Genomic DNA, 16906 nt, shown 5'->3' on the forward strand with positions numbered 1-16906 from the left:
TGAAGGATGGAAAAATCGATGCCCACAGAAGAGCGGGTGCAGGGCAGGTACAGACACCACGCTGGGGAGAAGACCAAGGGCAGGGGGGATATTAGGCGCCTCTGGGGGTTCCACCAGCTGGGGCGCTGCTCCCCATCTCCCAGAACAGACTCAGAGTCGGGTGTGGTCAGCGCAGGCACAAGGAGTGTGGTTTTGTTTGTTAGTATTTTGTTCTGATTACAAAAGCTACCTATATTCAGCGTAGGAAATAAAAATCACCCAATCCCTCCCCAGAGGTAACCTCCCTGTTAACGCACATAGTAAATCCTTCCAGCCTTTTTTCTCTGCACATCGAACACACTTTTTATTTTTGCAAAACTAGAATGTGCTCAACTGCTTTTTTTCACCAGTGTGCTCCTGTGCCGTGATGGGGCACAGTTTCACCGGATCTGATGGCTGCGCCAGGGGTCATCTCGTCCAATGGTCGAGGCCCTGCACAGGGCCTGGGGTCAGAATCTTGGCCCATTGGCTCTATGACCTCAGGTAGGTGGCCTGACCCTCTGACCTCACCTTGGTCCTTCTCTGTGTGGCCGGGCTGCTGATGTCTGCCAAGAGTCACATGAGACAAGAGTCGGAATAGACTCATTCCCTCAGAGCACATCAAGAGTGTTTCATCAACTGTGGGTAAAGCGATATTTTTTACATTTACCGTTACACACCCAACCCATCATTGTTTAGCCAATCCTCTGTTATAGAACATTTGGGTTGTTGATGTCCCTTAAAGAAGAGGCCTCGATGAATATCCTTGCCAAGAAATCTTTGACAAATCCACAATTATTAATTCTGAGTAATTTTAAGGAGGAAAGTTGTACATGTTTTAGGACTGGTGTGTCCTACATGTGCCCAACTGCCCTCCGGAAACCTTCTGGTGACACTCTTGTATGAGTTTCTCAAGGTAACAAATTACCATAACCTTAGTAACCTTAAAATAACAGAAGTGTATTGTGTCACAGTTCTGGAGGATAGAAGTTCAAAGTCAGGTGTCATAGGCAGGGCTACGCTCCCGCTGAGGACTCCAGGGGAGGGTCCTTCCTGCCCCTTCCAGCTAGTGACAGCCGCCTGTGCCCCTTGACCTCTTCACTCCAGCCTCTGCTTCTGGTCTCCTCCTCTGTCTGTTTCTCCCCTGTGTGTCTCTTACAAGGACACTCCTGTAATCCAGCATGATCTCCTCATCTCAAGATCTTTAATTTAATTACACTGGCAAGACCCTTTTTCAAAAAAAAAAACAAAAAACAAAAACATTCCCAGTTCTAGGGATTAGGACATAGTCATATCTTTTGGGGGGCTACCATTCAACCAACTACACACTCCTACAGAGGAACGAGGGTCATGTAGAATTCTTTTTCCCCTCACCACACAGGACATTTCCATTTTTAAAAAATGTTTGGCCAATTTAATAGGGTAAAACAAAAAACAAAACATCCTATTTTCAACTGACTTCTTTTGCTAGCAAGGAAGAAGAATCTGTTTTCAGATGCTTTGGTTGGTCACTTGTATTTCTTATTTTTTTACTGATTCAGGTCCATTGTCCAATTCCCTTTTGGGTATTAGTGATGAAAGAAAACATTTGCCAACTTAAGCAGTCTTTCAGCTAAACTACCTTTCAAGCCTAGAATCAAGACTGAGAAACTACCACTCACAGAGCTTTGCTGAAAGAACCAATGAAAGATTGCCTAAAGAAGAAGGAAACCAAGCCCTATATCAGGTATGTAATGAGCCATAAGCAAAGATATTAAAATGTAGGTAAAATCTAAGTAAGAATTGGCTATTAAAATCAATAATAATGACAAATGTGGACTCGAAACAAGATCAAACCAAAATATAGGCAATCATACATGGTGATTGGAAGGTATGACTAGACTTAAATCATGCTGAGACCTTCACTGTCTAGGAAGAGGGTGGGGAGTATTGATTTAGATCATGGTAAGTCGATTATGCATGCTAGAAATTTAAAGATAACCTCTAACAGGCAGAAATGGAACATAAAACTTTCAAACCAACACAGGTAAAAGGGAAATAAAGAAAACATGATGGGTTTAATAGAAAGCAAAAAAGAAGAGGGAGGGAAGAATGCTATTGATTTTTGTGTTTTTGTAGGATTACATGTTATTATTTAATAGTTTTTTCTGTTCCCCTTGAGTTGTTGAGCAGACAATTATATGATCCACAAATAAGGATAATTTTGTCTCCTTTGTAGTTGCTGTTCTTTAATTGATGTTTCTTGTCTTATTGCATTGTCTAAAAGCTTCAGAGCCATGTAAAGTTATAGAGGCATTATTAAGCATCCTCGCCTTATTCTGGACATTATTGAGAATGCTCCCAGTACTTTACCACTAAATGTGATGTTGGCTGTTGGTTTGAGACAGATATTCTTTGTCATGGAACCAGTCAGGATAAGTTAGATTTGGCTGCGGTAACAAATAATGTCACAATCTCATGGCTTAAGAAGGGTTTATTTCCTGTTCATATTAAGTCAGCTGTGGATTCTGGCAACTGTCTCTCAGCTACAGCTGTGATTGGCTCAGGATTGTACCTCCACATCATCAAATGTTCAGATGCTTGCTGTCTCAAGAGAGAGAATTGGAGAGTCTTGTGCCAGCAATTAAGTGCTTCTACCTGGAAATGACACACATTACCTCAGCACAGGGCCCTGCCTAAGCCCACTGAAAAGTGCAATCACAGCCTGGAAGGAGGACTGGAAAGATTGACAAGCATCATAGATGTCACCATAAACACATTAAGGAAGCATCCTTTCTTTCTTTCTTTCTTTCTTTCTTTCTTTCTTTCTTTCTTTCTTTCTTTCTTTCTTTTTTTCTTTCTTCTTTCTTTCTTTCTTTCTTTCTTTCTTTCTTTCTTTCTTTCTTCTTTCTTTCTTTCTTTCTTTCTTTCTTTCTTTCTTTCTTTTCTTTCTTTCTTTCCTTCTTCTTTCTTTCTTTTTCTTCTTTCAGATTTTATTTATTTATTCACAAGAGACACAGAGAGAGAAGCAGAGACATAGGCCGAGGGAGAAGCAGGCTTCCTGCAGGGGAGCCCGATGTGGGACTCCATCCCAGGACCCAGGGATCATGCCCTGAGCCAAAGGCAGACCCTCAATCACTGAGCCACCCAGGCACCCCAGGAAGCACCTTTCATTGCTGATTTTATCATTGGGACCCCGAAAGTCAACCTGAAAAGTCATTAGGCCTTGGCTGTGTGATGAGTAGCTCAAGATGCTGGTGTAAAGAGGAAGGTGAAGTCCTGCATTCACAGGCTATGATGACTTGTGTCTCCATTCAAGCCTGGCTGCACATGTTACCCTCCAATTCTGCGAAGTCTCTCAATCTTCATACCCAATCCCCTCTTTTTCCTGAGTTCGTTTGAGCAGATTTCTCTTTCTTATGACTTGCACAATGTCACCTGGGATTATTTGCTGCTGTTTTGTTTGGAATTTCTATCCTCTTCCTAAGCAAGACCTGTCGTTTTCCGCCAACTCTTCATTCTAGGGTTATTCCACATTCTTAAGATAACTGGGGAAGCTTTCCATCTTTCCTGTGTCCTGAAACAGAATGTCTGAAATATGTGAAGAGTTGCCATTAGAAGTGTCGGGACCCCACACTTCTCTAGGAAGTAGCTCTTTCTCTACCTTTTCAATTTACTCTGTAGTAATACATTTTTTGGTTCTCCTCTACTTGTTGTTTTGGGTTATACATATTTTCTGATAAAAATATCTGCTTATTCATTTTTTCAAATTTATTATCATAAGGCTTTACTTAATATAATTTGATTTTTAAAATATTTTTGCTCCTATTGTGCTTTCATTTCTTTCTGCTTATTATCTTTGGATCTGCCAAAAGTTTACCTAACTTATTAGACTTTCAAAAAGAACAAGTCATGGATTTATCTTTTATTTCTGGTGTTTTTCTCTTCTGTAATTTATGAAACTCTGCTTCTTATTTTTATTGACTTCCACCCTTTCTTATTTAAGAAATTCACAACACTGAGCTATGAATTTTCCTCCTTATAACATTTTAACCACCTTCCCATACATTTAGATATGTGGTATTTGCAGTGTTTCTTCTTTTTTTAAAAATAGTTTGCCATGTAGGTTCTATCTAGAGTTATTTACAAAAGTGGTTTTTAATTTTCAAATCGTTGGCTTTTTAATTTAAACTTCTGTTAATAATTTCTAGCTTAATTGCATGGTGGTCAAACGATGAGGCTTTTGCTATATCTGCTTGGGGGATTATATTGAGTTTTTCTTTATGGCCTAATATATGATCAATTTTCATAAATGTTTGATGGGCCCTGGCACATAAATGAGCATCTTTTATTTGTAAGGTACAAAGTTCAGTTATTAAATCAACCTTATTAATTCTATTCTTCCAATTCCACACAAGTGTGTTGGGGGGGATAGGATTTAAAGATACCAAAGAAAGAAGTGTGTTAAGGCTCGTCTGGAGGTTTTTTGTTTGTCATTCTATGTGTGTCTAAGTTATTGCTCCCTGGGTTGGGTCTAACGCTGTAGAGGACGTAAAAGATCATGACAAGCAGATCTTGATTCTGACTTGTACTCTTCATCAATACAAATGACCTTCTGGCTCATGTCCTGATTTTTGCCTAAGATCCTTAATCTGATATAAATACTACCGTTCGTCTCATTTGACTTGAACTTGCCTCATATAACTTCCCTCTGATCTTCCATTTTTCACCTTTCCATGTCCCTTGGGTTTTAAGCTTCTTTCTGGTAAGCACTGTCTAGTTGGCTTTCCATCTTAGTTTTTGTTTTATCCAATCTGAGAGTCTGTGATGTTTTACTAGGAAAACGTCACGCATTTATATTCCTAATTCACATCAACCTGCGGGGGGGGGGGGGGGGGGGGGGGCTTGCTCCGGGGAGGGGACGCTGTTCTCACTTTGATCCCTTCACCCCCAGCAGTTCTTCCTTTTGTTTCCTGCAAGTTGTTTGACCATTCTGAATGTTGCTTTGGTCTTCTCCAGACTTTGGTCAGTAGATATTTTGTTTTTTATTGTACTAAGTAGATATTTTGTTTCTCATTGCACTAGAAAGTTACCAGGTACCTTGAAAAGCCTCATTTGTAGCTGCTGGGCCCTCTGAACACAACTGGAAAGGGCGCCTGGTGAACCCCTCTTATGCAGAGCATTCTTGAAGGGCCCCGCCCGCCTCAGATCCATGTTGATGTGACTTAAAGCTTCAGATCCAGATGGTTCGATTATTATTTTTCTAGTCTATGATTTGTCATTTAACAATAATTTTTGACATTTGTATTCAGTCTGGAAACGATATTTACAATAATTCTTCCGACTCGCTGCTTTTTAACTAGTTTCGGTGCTAATGCCCAGACTTTTTAAGCCACGGGGTTATCATTCTTAGACTCCCAGCTGATGGGAGCATATCTTTCCGTAATAAATACTTCAGCATTTCCCCCAAACCTCATAAACATGGCTCCCTTATCACTTAGCATCCAGTATAACACAATCTAAACCGGCCTGGGTCTATTCTTGCCTTCCTGGAGGCATGGAGGATGTTGTCCTTATTTGCATAAGTCACACACTGTTTTCCAGAACATGTCTCCATAGAAGTCTCTATTTATTTTCCCCAGAATGCAGTGAACCTTTCTGATCTGCACAGTCAGATCTTTTTGTTTCATTTTAAAGCGCAGGTGAGTTTCCATTCATTATATCTCTAAGTCATCTCTTATTCTGGCCTTTTCTTCAAGAACCCCAGCTGTGTGGGGGCTACCTCCTCATCCCCATGAACCTCTCATGCTTTGTTTTCAGCTCTTGTCTGCTGTCACACTTTTTAGAATTGTCTCCAGGTTGGCCTCTCCATCCCTGATTGCATTTTCTGCACTACAATCTCTGCTTTTTACTGCCTCCAGCATGGATTTGAATTCTGTTTCTGTGCTTTGTCCCTTCCTGGAGTCCTTCCTTACCCCATCAGCCAATTCCTAGGGTTGCTGTACCAATCACAACTGAGGGTGGCTTACAACAACAGAAATGAATGTGCTTCTTGCTTTCTCTCTCTGTGTCTTCTCTTCTTAGACGAACACTTATCATTGGATTCAGGGCCCATCCAGTTCACCCATGGTGACCTCATCTTGAGATTGTTAATTAAATATGCAAAGACCCTTTCCCAGATAAGGTCATATTCAGAGTTACCAAGGGTTAGGACTTGGACGTATCTTTCCTGGACCACAAGTTCAGTGCAGTAGGCCATCCACGTCCCTGCTCATATCCTGCTCTGCCTTTTCAGATTTGTCAGGGCTGCCCTATGGTTCCTGCTCCTGGTCTGGAGAGCCATGTCTTTCTATTAAAGTTGCCACAACGTTCGTTTCCCAACGTTTCCTTCTGGTTGCTTCAGGAAACCTCTTCCCAGTCTTCAGCGTTTCAGAGTGCTGATTCCTTCTCCAGGTTCTGTACATGTTTTGCCCACCATCCTTAATTGTTGATATCCTTCTTCTGGATTGTCCCTCACATACAGTTAACATTAATCCTCACTCCAAGATCACAGGTAGACAGGATAGGATCTGTACACGGCCTTTGCTCCTTACTGCTCTTGTCACCGCCAATTCCCCTCCTCAGTGTTTGGCTTGGGGAACAGAATCCAGTGGGCTTTGCTCAATCCATTTCCCCATTCCCTGCAGGTTCCTGCCAACCGCAGCTCTGCCAAGTGAAGGTGGTATATGCTCCCGTCTGGCTATCTGGTTCTTGGACGTTCTGAACAGATGAAACATGCAGAAGTCCCAGCATGCACTGCTCCTGGGGGGTTTCCTGCTATCCCCTGGCCCCCTACATTCATGTTTGCTTCCCAGGATCCACACACCAGAGGGCAATTTTGCCCTGCCCACCTACTCTGAAAGACCAGGGCACATTACTCCAAGATCATCTCTGGGAGGACAACTCAGACTGGCACAGATTCTAGGGTACTGAGTGGGGGCAAGTGATGGAGGAGGCCTGAGCACCTTACATTTGTCCCCGGTTTCTATGTCCTGAAGCTTCTCCCCAGCACTGTCCCCGCCATTATCATCAGTGCGATAGCTCCTCCCAGATTCTGGCACAAAGTTGGCAGTTATTCCCCATGTTGAGTGAGGTTCTGTCTTTCTCTCTGCCTTCATGAGTATTTAATGGAAAAATAAGAACAGCTGTATCAGGGGGTTTCTAGTTAGATGCCATTTTATATGGAAGTCCACAGATTGTGTGTGTGTGTGTGTGTGTGTGTGTGTGTGTGTTTTCAAGCCCAGACTCACTCATTCATTTACATTTATTTATTCCAAAAAAAAGTGCCTTCCCTGCTTGGCTTCATAGTGGATGTCAGGATAAATCAACCAATAACCCAGAAGAGAGTTTTGCAAAGATGCAGGAGTGGGGGAAAGGCCCCAGGCCCCTATCCCTTCCTCCCTCTGCTTGGCAAAGCTGACCTCCCCAGCAGCCCTTCCAACTCAGAGACCTCATTCCTATGCCCTCAAATCAGCAGGCTGTGAAATCAAACACACTTCTGGAGCACCTAATTTGCTCTAGGCACCAAGTGGCTCTAAGGAAGAGAATCATCGGGTCCCTGCCCTCTGAGCACCTGCTTACATTTGTCCCTGGTTTTTCTGTATCCTGAGGCTCTTTCAGGCACTTCTTGCTTTAGAGCATGGTGTCCACCTCTTCTGATGGTTTGTGATGGTTATTTGATTGATGGCCTCATGAGACTCCTGCCAGACCGGCACCCTACGAGGGCTGGGACAGCAGCTGTATCCTTGGGTGGTTAGCACAGCTAGGACAGGGCCAGGGCTGCCTGGAGGAGTGGCCATTGGAGCTAAGCTTTGAAGGGTAGACAGGAATTCGGTGAAGATAAAGTGGGGTGGGAGCAGGAAGGAGGGATGAAATCTCTTGGTCCAAAGCTGGCACTTCCTCTTGACCTTGTTCTTGCTGTGGTTTCTGCTGCTACATGGAGAAGATGCCTCTCTGGATCTTCTGAGAGGCTGAAGAGCCCTGGGGTCTGGGTGGTACTGGGGGAGCAGGGGAGGGGGTATGGGACTGAGGTTGAGGTCGGTATTTGCCTCCTCTGGGTTCCCTTTCTTTGGCTTGCTTCCTCTTTATCTTTTTAAAGCAGATATAAGTGCTGCCCGTCCCACCATGGAAGCCTCAGGGTTGTCATTACGTTTCCAACAGGCACGTTCATGGCTGGGTCTCCTGGACGTGAACCAAAAGCCATTTGGTTCAGAGGGAAGATTTGAGTCAGGCCCAGCTGGGTTTTCCCATCCTTTATTTGCCTGATCCTATTAATAATTAATGGTACAGTAATGAGAATTGCTTTTAATAGAATCTGCTGCCATCACTGCATTCTGTTCCCTGCCAAGGGTTTCCCCCTAAAGGATTCACGCTCACAAGGCTGAGTTTCCTGCCATGGGCACCATTGGGAAGCGGAAGGTCCCCTGCTGTTGTCCTTTCCAGCTCCTCCTCTCTTCTGGGCCCGAGCCCCCTGCCTCCCCCACCCCCCAATCTGGAAGCCCCCTTTGCTCCTCTACCATTTCCTACTTCCTCCCTGAAGCCCCACCCACCATCCCCTGGAGGTTCCCACAGTGAAGCGAGACTGCCCCATCCAGCCCAGCCAAGCGGGGCATTGTCACGCCTCATCTGTCACCAGGGCAAACTGGTCCCATTGGGCAGGGACAGGGCAGGCTAGAAGCTGCTGCATGCCCAGCTTGGCATGGGCGTGAGACCCACACTGTGCACACAGGAGCCTACATTCTGGATGAAAAAGCCCACCTCTACAAAGGCCAGTAGGATGGGCATGGAGGAAAGGTTGGGTCCTAGCTTGGCCTCTGTGACACCAGGGGATAGTGTTATCGACCTTGCCCCACATCTCCACTTACTCATCTGCAGAACAAGGATGTAGATGGTCCCTACACCCCCCTCCCCTAGAATGTTCTGGGTGAGAAAGGGAGTGAATGTGGGGGAAGCTAAGTTCAGGGAAGCTCCTTAATATTCACTCCAGGAAAATATCTGTGATGTGCTCAAGGTTTTAGCTATTCACGATGCTATTCATTGTGGTGTTATTTACGACATCATAAGTTGGAAACTACCTCCTTGTTCAGTAATAGAGGACTGGCTTAGTGAGGGTGAGCGTAGCTCCACAATGGGGCATGGGGCTGCTCGTGGAAAGGGGGGCTTTGGGACTGCTCCCCCAAATGGTACTGTGCTGAGAAGCCCCCTGGGAATGCTGGGGAAATGCATGTTCTAGGGACTGGGGCTGAGATTCCGCACTGCTGACAGCTGCAGGTCCCCGAGCACCCTCAGTACTGGTGGGGCAGAGGCTCTGGGTGGTGTAGATGTCTGGGTCCTGCTGATGGATGGAAAAACTGGGTTGCAAAACAGAGTGTGTTCTGTGATCCCCATGCTGGGCTCAAAGCAGAGCCCACGCTCCACATTCATTACCAAGTCTGGAGGCTAGGAGCTCAAGTGCTCAAAGTGCTTCTAGATGGGTGATGAATTATAGATAATTTAAAATTTTCTCTTTGGTTTATCTTAATTTCAAAATTATCCACAATTAACATGTATTACTTTTGTAAATGGAGAAAAATGTTATTTTTTTAAAAAAAGAACAAATGTTCTCTCCCCTTCCCTACAACACAATCAGGGTAATATTCAGCCTGGAACGACGGGAATCCTGAGAAGACGAGGATTCTGGCCTCACTCCAGAGTCGTCGTGCAGGGCTGTGGGCTAGACCGAGTGGGCCACGGGGCTCGGGTGGCCCCTCCTCAAGTGCCCAGCACATTCCTGACACACCCAGTGTCCCCCTGCCCCCCACAGCTCCCGGGAACAGGACCATCACCATGGGGGCTGGTATAATGAGTGCCACTTTGCAGCCAAGGGAACTAGTGGCTCTTGGAGGTGAGTGACCCACCTTGTCACCCAGCTCCCTGTGGGGGGACATATGGGGAGCAGTGAGTGAGGGGCCAGCTGGAAGGAAACCTAGTCCTCCTTGAAGGCTTTTTTGGGCCACTAGTCAAGGCAGCTTCTCCAGAAAATCCAGACAGACAGGTGAAGAGCTTTGAAAATTAGTTGGAGTTTTTATGTCCCGGGAGTGGCGATGGGGAGCCAATGAATGTTCTGCGCAAAGACGAAGTGATTCAGGCTGTGAGCAGCTGGTTGCAGTGAAGAGACCCAGCTGCAGGTTCGGGGTGATCACAACAGGCCAGGCTGGGTGACACACAGCAGCTGCGGCAATGTCAATAGTGGACACTCCGTGAACTCCCATCCCATCCAAGGACCTGAAATCACTCCTCACTTAATCTTTATAAGGCCCTAGGATGGCCCTTCTCCCTATTTCGCAGATGGGAGAACTGAGGCTCAGCACCATGAGACAGCACAGCTGGGGTGGGCACTGGTTCGGCGTGACTTCAAATTGGGTATTTTAAATACAGTGCTCCACTGCAGAGAGAACAGAGAGCAGGAAAGGAGGATGAGCCCCAGGGAAGGAGTGGGGAGTGGGCAGGAAGGGATGGACTGAGCCATACTTCGCTAGCAGCCTCAGTCCCTGATTGGGACTTGGGGGCCTGCAGGGCCAGGTAGGATGGGTGGTCCGAGACTGGAGCCAGCACCGTAGGTGGGAAGTGAAGGAGGAGCAGACCAGGGTACAGGGGTGCGGGCCGATGTGCGGTGCCCAGGGAGTAAGAGTGGCTGCAGGCTGGGGGAGGTGAGAGAAGGAGAGGAAGCAAGGAGGCTGGGAGCATGCGGTGGGGGATGGCTTCCAGGATGGACTGTTGGGGACTCACCATCTGTGGGCAGCACCAAGGGGCTGGTATAGAAGACCCACCTGGGTACTCCTCGCTCTCCAGGATGCCCTGGTGTCCCATACCACAGCTATTCCTGCAGCTCCTGCCCCCAGGCCCCACCCCTCGGGCTCCGGCTGGAATCCCTGATGGGGGAGCAGGCACCCACTTGCACTGTGCTGGAGCTGCCTTCAGCTGAGGCCAGGGCAGCATCTCATACAATCCTTCCCCCCAGCCACTCAAGGCAGCAAAATCTCTGGGGTCATACAGAGGGAGAAACTGAGGGGTGGTATTCCAGGCCCAAGCTGGAGGGTGATGGGGTCCATCTGAGAGGCTCAGAGACTGTCCCTAGGGTGGTTTTGTTGGCCTGGGCCAGGAAGGGAGGGCTGAAGAGGGGCTGGACTTGGTGACTTCTGCTCCCCAGGAGCCAGCCCTCTCCCTTCTGTCTCTGCCCGGCCTCCTGGAGCAGCAGTGGCAGCTGGGCCTGGCCCAGGACCAGGGGAGGAAAGGGAAGAAGCCAGTGGAGTGGGGGAGGGGGACGAACCAAACCTCAGAGCTCACTGGCAGGGCTCCCCTGCTCCCTGGGGATGCACTGTGCGCAGCCCACCAGGTGCCAGTCATGCAGGCACTGCACCCAGCAGAGTGGCCCAAACTGTAGCCCCACCCACTGGGCCCACTCTGCCAGCAGCCAGGACCAGGGTACATGTAGGCTTTTGTGGTCGAGACCTTTGGACTGGATCTCCATCTCTTAATTCCATGCCTCTTACCCAGCCACTCCTCACTGAACCTCATGTAGTGGGTACCATTGTCATCCCCATTTTATAGACGCTGAGGCCCAGAGAGAATGACATGAGCTAGAGCCTGAAACTTGCTGGGTACAGGGTCTGCCTCCCACCCCCCCACCCCCCACACCCCCACTGTAAAGACTGGCTCCTTGAGAAGTGTCCTCACACACTACTGGTGAGAGGAGCCTTCATCACCCCACACTAGTGAACTGGAAACAGAGGCTCAGCCTGGGTGGAGACTGCGGCAAGGTCACACAATCAGGCAGCGACCCTTCAGCTGCCCCCAACTAGGCCCCCAGAGATGGGAGGGCCAGGAGGCCCAAGGGAGGAAGCCCCTTCCTCAGGGTCAGGAAGGCAGAAGAGAAGGGGGAGGGCAGTGATCCAAGGTTGTGGTCACCTGAGCTGGTGCGACCAGGCCCAGCCTGCTAGGGAAGATAACCCTGGCTGGCAGGTGTCCCTGGAGGGTGGCAGCAGCCACAGACAGACCCAGCTTCATCTCATCATATCTGTGCCTGGTACTCTGGAGGCCAGATCTGGAAGTTCAGGTGCAGAGATCCGGTGCTCACCAGGAGCCTCAGGCCCCCGAGCCTCCTAGGTCGAGTATCTCCCACCCAAGATGTGACTCCCTTGGCCATCAAACCAAAATTAGCTGAGAACTTCTACAAGCTCCTTCCCTATATTAGAGCCAGGCAACCACATCAGCATGTGAGGGCTCTGAGAAGTCCTGCAGGACAGAACCCTATTCGATTTTGCTTAATCCAGCCTTTCCTAAAGTATATTTAGCTACAGACTCTACTTTTTCTATGAAGTATATATTAGCATCTAGGGCAGATTGAACAGGGCCACAGAGTCTTTGCACTGCCATCTTGGGGTGGGGGGTAGGGGAGGGGACTCCCTTCTCTCTGGCTAGGCCACATGGCCAGTAGGGCCTGGAGGAAGTGATGCAGGAGCAGTTCCTTAACTGGTCTGGCAGCTTCACCTCCGGCTTCTCGGAACTTTGAGCTTTGATATAAGGAATCAGCCTTGGCTGCTGGAAAGGGCAGAGGAAACCCCAAGATGAGGCTGCCTTGGGCACCCAGCCCAGTGGAGCCTTCAGATGACCCCATCTGACTGCAGCCACAGGACAGACCCCAAGTCAGGACCTCCCAGCTGAGCCCTGTCAACCCCAGCATTACACGAGAGACTAACTATTGTGACACAAGCCACTGCGTTGGAGGCGGATTGTCACACAGCAGCAGCAAACTGGAACAGCGTTCTGCAGGACCCCCCGGAGGTGCCCACCCCATCCTCACTGCCCACCACCCCATGCTAGCCCTTCAGGCCCAACAGCATTGTGGCACTCCCCTGCTTCACCATCCCCCCATATAGGGCATGCCCTCCACCTGGAGTGTCCTCAACCACCTTTTCCACTCAGGAAGATCCTTCTAGACTCAGCTTCTAAGAGGCCTCCACTACGAGGACTTTTCTAATAGCCCCCAAGGTGGCTGCATTGTCCAAGCCTGGGATCTGCCTGGGCTCACACTTGACAGCTGGATGAACTTGGATGGATACCTGCCTCTATGGGCCCCAGCTTCTCACATGCGAAATGGGGACAGTATTGCTAACAAGTGCATGAGGCTGTTGCACAGACAAACAGGAACGGGGTAGAGCAGACAGTGCATGCTGAATAAACTGGCTGTCATTATTATCTGCCCCATGCCTCCAGCAGAGTGGGGTCCCCCTTTGCCCTGCAGCTCACTGCCTGCTGCACCCAAGCACAGCCTTGTGAAGTTACTGCTGCCCAAGAGAGGTTTGGTGGAGGATGAAAGACTCAGAATCCTCGACTAATTCTACCTGGAAGGATCCTCAGAAAATAGGGAACACAGCCCCCTTATTTTGACCAAAGGCCAGAGAGCTAGAGGGCCTTGCCCGAGGTCACACAACTCACTGTGGAACTAGATCCCAGGCTTCAGCTCCCTACCCTGTGCCTTGTTTGCAACCCCAGAAGGCCCAGAGGAAACCCCAAACCAACATTAGAGAAAAGATGGTGGGATGTATTTGAATGGCTCAGGCTGCAAGTGACCAGCATGGAGGGTCAGCACCACTGGCAGGTGCTGCTGAGCTCACCCATTGTACGGATGGGAGACCTGAGGTTGGTGAGGTGCATGGGGCCTGGGCCCCAGAGACTGCTCAAAGCCCAGCCGTTCCTCCTGGTAGCTAGAGAATCTTGGGTGGTTTACGTCTCCCAGCCCCACTGCCTTCATCTGCAAAATAGGAGTCAGAACACTTCCACCAGGGACAAGCTCAAGCATGGAGAACCCTGGACCACAATGTGCACATAGACCCACTCCCCTCCTTCAACACCTGACAACCACTCACCAGCATACTTCCACCCATCCTTTTGTTCAGTTCCTAGATGGGCCCAGGTTCTAAATATACTTGGGGGGTCCTGGGGTTCTGAGGCTGTGTGGCAAAGAGTCTAGAACCTTCAAAGAGGGCCACAGGGTTCTGGAAAAATTCTTCCTGCAGAATAGCTGGTGTGGGCAGGCCAGGCCTTGGACTAGGGGTTTGCAGGCCTCAGATGCACAATGTGGTCCATGTGGGAATGTTGGGGGAGACAGGATGAATTTCTGTGTTTGTTGCACAGAATGGTGTGTGTGTGGGGGGGAGTGCACTTGCCCAGGATGGGGGGCTGGGTACAGGGAGGGGTGGCCCTGCAGCTGTACTCAGCACCGTGAGAGCTCTGCAGGCCAGGCCTGTCCTTGCCACTGGAGCAACCCCAGGACCCTGATTTGGAAGGATTAGAGCTGCCAGCTTCAAACAGAGCTGCAGCCCCAGCCATGGGGCTTAAAGGGGCCGCTGCAATGATAAAGAACCACCTTCGTGGTGACTTACCTGACCTTCCTGGGGGAATGTTCCACCAGCCCTTTCACCATCTTCCAGTACAACCACCAGCCAGCTTCAGGAGGGAGGCACTGGGCAAGGAGGAGCTGATGCCTGTAAGAGGGCTGTGCTCCAACAAACCAACCAGAGTTCGCATATTAAATAACACACTTGGTTTTAAGTTGCAGGGAGTGGGAGTGTGTGTCAAGAGACCCTTCCAGCTGGTGACCCTGAGGACGCTGCCTGAGGATTCCTCCATTATTAACGAACATGCTTCCCTCTCCCACCGCTCTCTGGAGCTTACATGTCAGGCTCAGAAATAGCTTAAGGGGAGGGCCTGGCATCCAACTTTGGGTCTAGGCAACTGTGCCATCCAGCTGGCTTCTCCGGGACTCAGTTTCCCCACACCTGGAGGAGAGGAGAGACAAAGGGAGCAGGTGATACAACACAAACCCAGGACTGTTTCTGGGGGTCAGGTGCTGTCAAGGGCGGGGTCATCTCTAGTCCAGGTTCCGGCTCACAGAAAGCATGCCGGAGCAAGGAAATTCTGCTGAGCTTGTTAAATGGCCAGTGACCCTCCCAGGTCCCTCGGTGACCTCCAGGGGCTTCCAGTCTCAGGGCCTCCATTTTCCATCTGTGAATTAAAGGGGCGGAGGGCGAGTGATGCAGGCAGGGGCTGCCGTAACCCCAGGGAGCACCCGGGAGACCCCAGCCTGGGAGGTGTGCAGGGACCTACTCCCTTAGGGACCCAGGGTTAGGAAGGTGGGGGTGGGGGGGAGGAGAACTCCATCTCATTCCATACCCCCAGCTCCTAACTCCTGCTCTGTGGACCTGACTGCTCCACCAATTGATTAATCGATTGGTTGGCGGATTGACCAAGTCCCCGCCGCAGAACCGCCTCCAGGCGGGCCTCCCAGGAAGCCCCCTTCTGCCCCCGTAGCCCCGCCACCAGTCTCCGAAACCCCCTCTCAGGTGCGCTTAGCAGCCGGGCAGGGGGCGCGTCCGGGGCGTGTCCGGGGGCGTGGCTCCCTCCGTGCCCCGCCCTCGGGGTCGGCTCGTTAATCCGCCGCGGCTCAGCCAATCAGCCGCCGGTTGCCGGGGAAACGACCTCTCCCATCGGAGCCTTCAAAGTGTTCCCCCTCCCTCCGCGAGGGCTCCACCCGAGCCCGCGGCCTCCGACCCCGGGAGGGGCGGGCGGGGGCTGGGCTCCCTCGGCGGGAGAGACCCCCCAGGGGCGGACACCCGGAGAGAGACACAGAGACTGGCAGGGTTAGAGACGCGCGCAAGCCAGGGGACCCAGGTGGAGAAAATAGAGACGCGGCCGCGAAGGCACGCCCCCGCCCCCACCCCAGTCTCCCGGGCCGAGAGGGCGAGCCCGGGAGAGGCAGTCCCAGCCGGGGACAGAGACAGCTGGAGAGATCGTGGGAGAGACCGAGACAGCGCAGGCAGGGGGGAGGTGGAGGCCGCCCCCCGCAAAGAAGAGACCAGGGCCAGCAAGGGGGAGAGCGTCGGGAGGGGGCGAACTTGTGAAAATAAATATTTATAAATTGAGAGTTTCTAAATTCTTTTTGCATTTCTGTAGTAAATTATTCATCTGTGTATCTCCCTCCCTCCTCCTATCTGCTTGGGGAGCTGCCAAGGGGGGGTGGTGTTCCTTCCTATGCTCTCCCTCCGCCGCCCCCTCCCTCCCTGCTCGCTCTCCTCCCCCTCCCCGTCCTCTCCTTCCTGCCCCTTTCTGCCCTCCTACTCCCTCTTCGTCCCACTCCTTGTCCTATATCCCCTCTCCCCACCTCCCTCTCCTACCCCCTCCTCCCCTCTCCTTGTCCTGCCCCTTCTGCATTCTCCTCCTCCTCGGTCCCTCTCCTCCCCCCTCTTCCTCCCCCCTGCTTCCCGTCTCCCCCCCGCCCTTTCCTGCTCCGGCTGGAGCTGGGCCCCGGAGGCTGGCGAGGAGGGGCCGCCGCCCGGAGGTGACTGGCTGCCACGCTCTGGCGTTTCGTCCCTGCCTTAAATAAGAATAATCGTCTAAGTCAGCGGGGCTGGGATTAAAAAAACACTCGTCACTGGCAATCTGGCACCCCCAACCGGGATCTCGGAAATCTTCCTCCAGAGGACTGGGGACACTGGAGTTGGGGTGGGGGGATGTGGGAGCTGGGCTGAGAGGGTCCACAGTCCCAGGAGGGCCCCAGGCTGGAGCCAGAGGCCACACGCTGCCTCGAGAACCTCGGCTGGCCGGCCTTGCTTTACTCCTCTGTAATATGGGCCTGGGGCTGACTTCCTATTCTCAAGAGCCAAAACCACTCTCAAGTCTGTTGGGGAGTCTGAAAGCTTTCAAGGCCCTTCTGAGAATCTCCACAGCTTATGAGGCACACAGGATGAGTAAAGGTATAAGGCCAGTTCCTAAAAATCAGGCAAAAGGGCAGGGGAAGGAGGGAGGGTCAGGGCCCAAGTCCTAGTGTGCT

The 16906-nt window shown here is 50.3% G+C and overlaps 2 long non-coding RNA genes across 5 annotated transcripts; one reads left to right on the forward strand and one right to left on the reverse strand.

Annotated features, from left to right (window-relative positions):
- The first annotated feature begins 393 nt into the window (after nucleotides 1-393).
- On the forward strand, nucleotides 394-9707 carry LOC140597843 (uncharacterized). The gene is made up of 3 exons (XR_011999816.1): nucleotides 394-522; nucleotides 1560-1744; nucleotides 9665-9707. It is a non-coding gene; the product is annotated as an uncharacterized lncRNA (long non-coding RNA).
- Nucleotides 3935-16028, reverse strand: LOC112927970 (uncharacterized). 4 transcript variants are annotated; one of them, XR_011999814.1, is made up of 3 exons: nucleotides 15250-16028; nucleotides 14460-15081; nucleotides 3935-13828 (listed from the first exon to the last, which is right to left on the reverse strand). It is a non-coding gene; the product is annotated as an uncharacterized lncRNA (long non-coding RNA). The 4 variants fall into 4 exon arrangements; XR_003236657.2 differs by having other exon boundaries at nucleotides 3935-10459; nucleotides 13692-13828; nucleotides 14460-16028; XR_011999815.1 differs by having other exon boundaries at nucleotides 3935-10459; nucleotides 14460-16028.
- Nucleotides 16029-16906: the final 878 nt, after the last annotated feature.

This window comes from Vulpes vulpes, chromosome 2 (genome assembly GCF_048418805.1).
Source record: "Vulpes vulpes isolate BD-2025 chromosome 2, VulVul3, whole genome shotgun sequence".
Lineage (NCBI taxonomy): Eukaryota > Metazoa > Chordata > Mammalia > Carnivora > Canidae > Vulpes > Vulpes vulpes.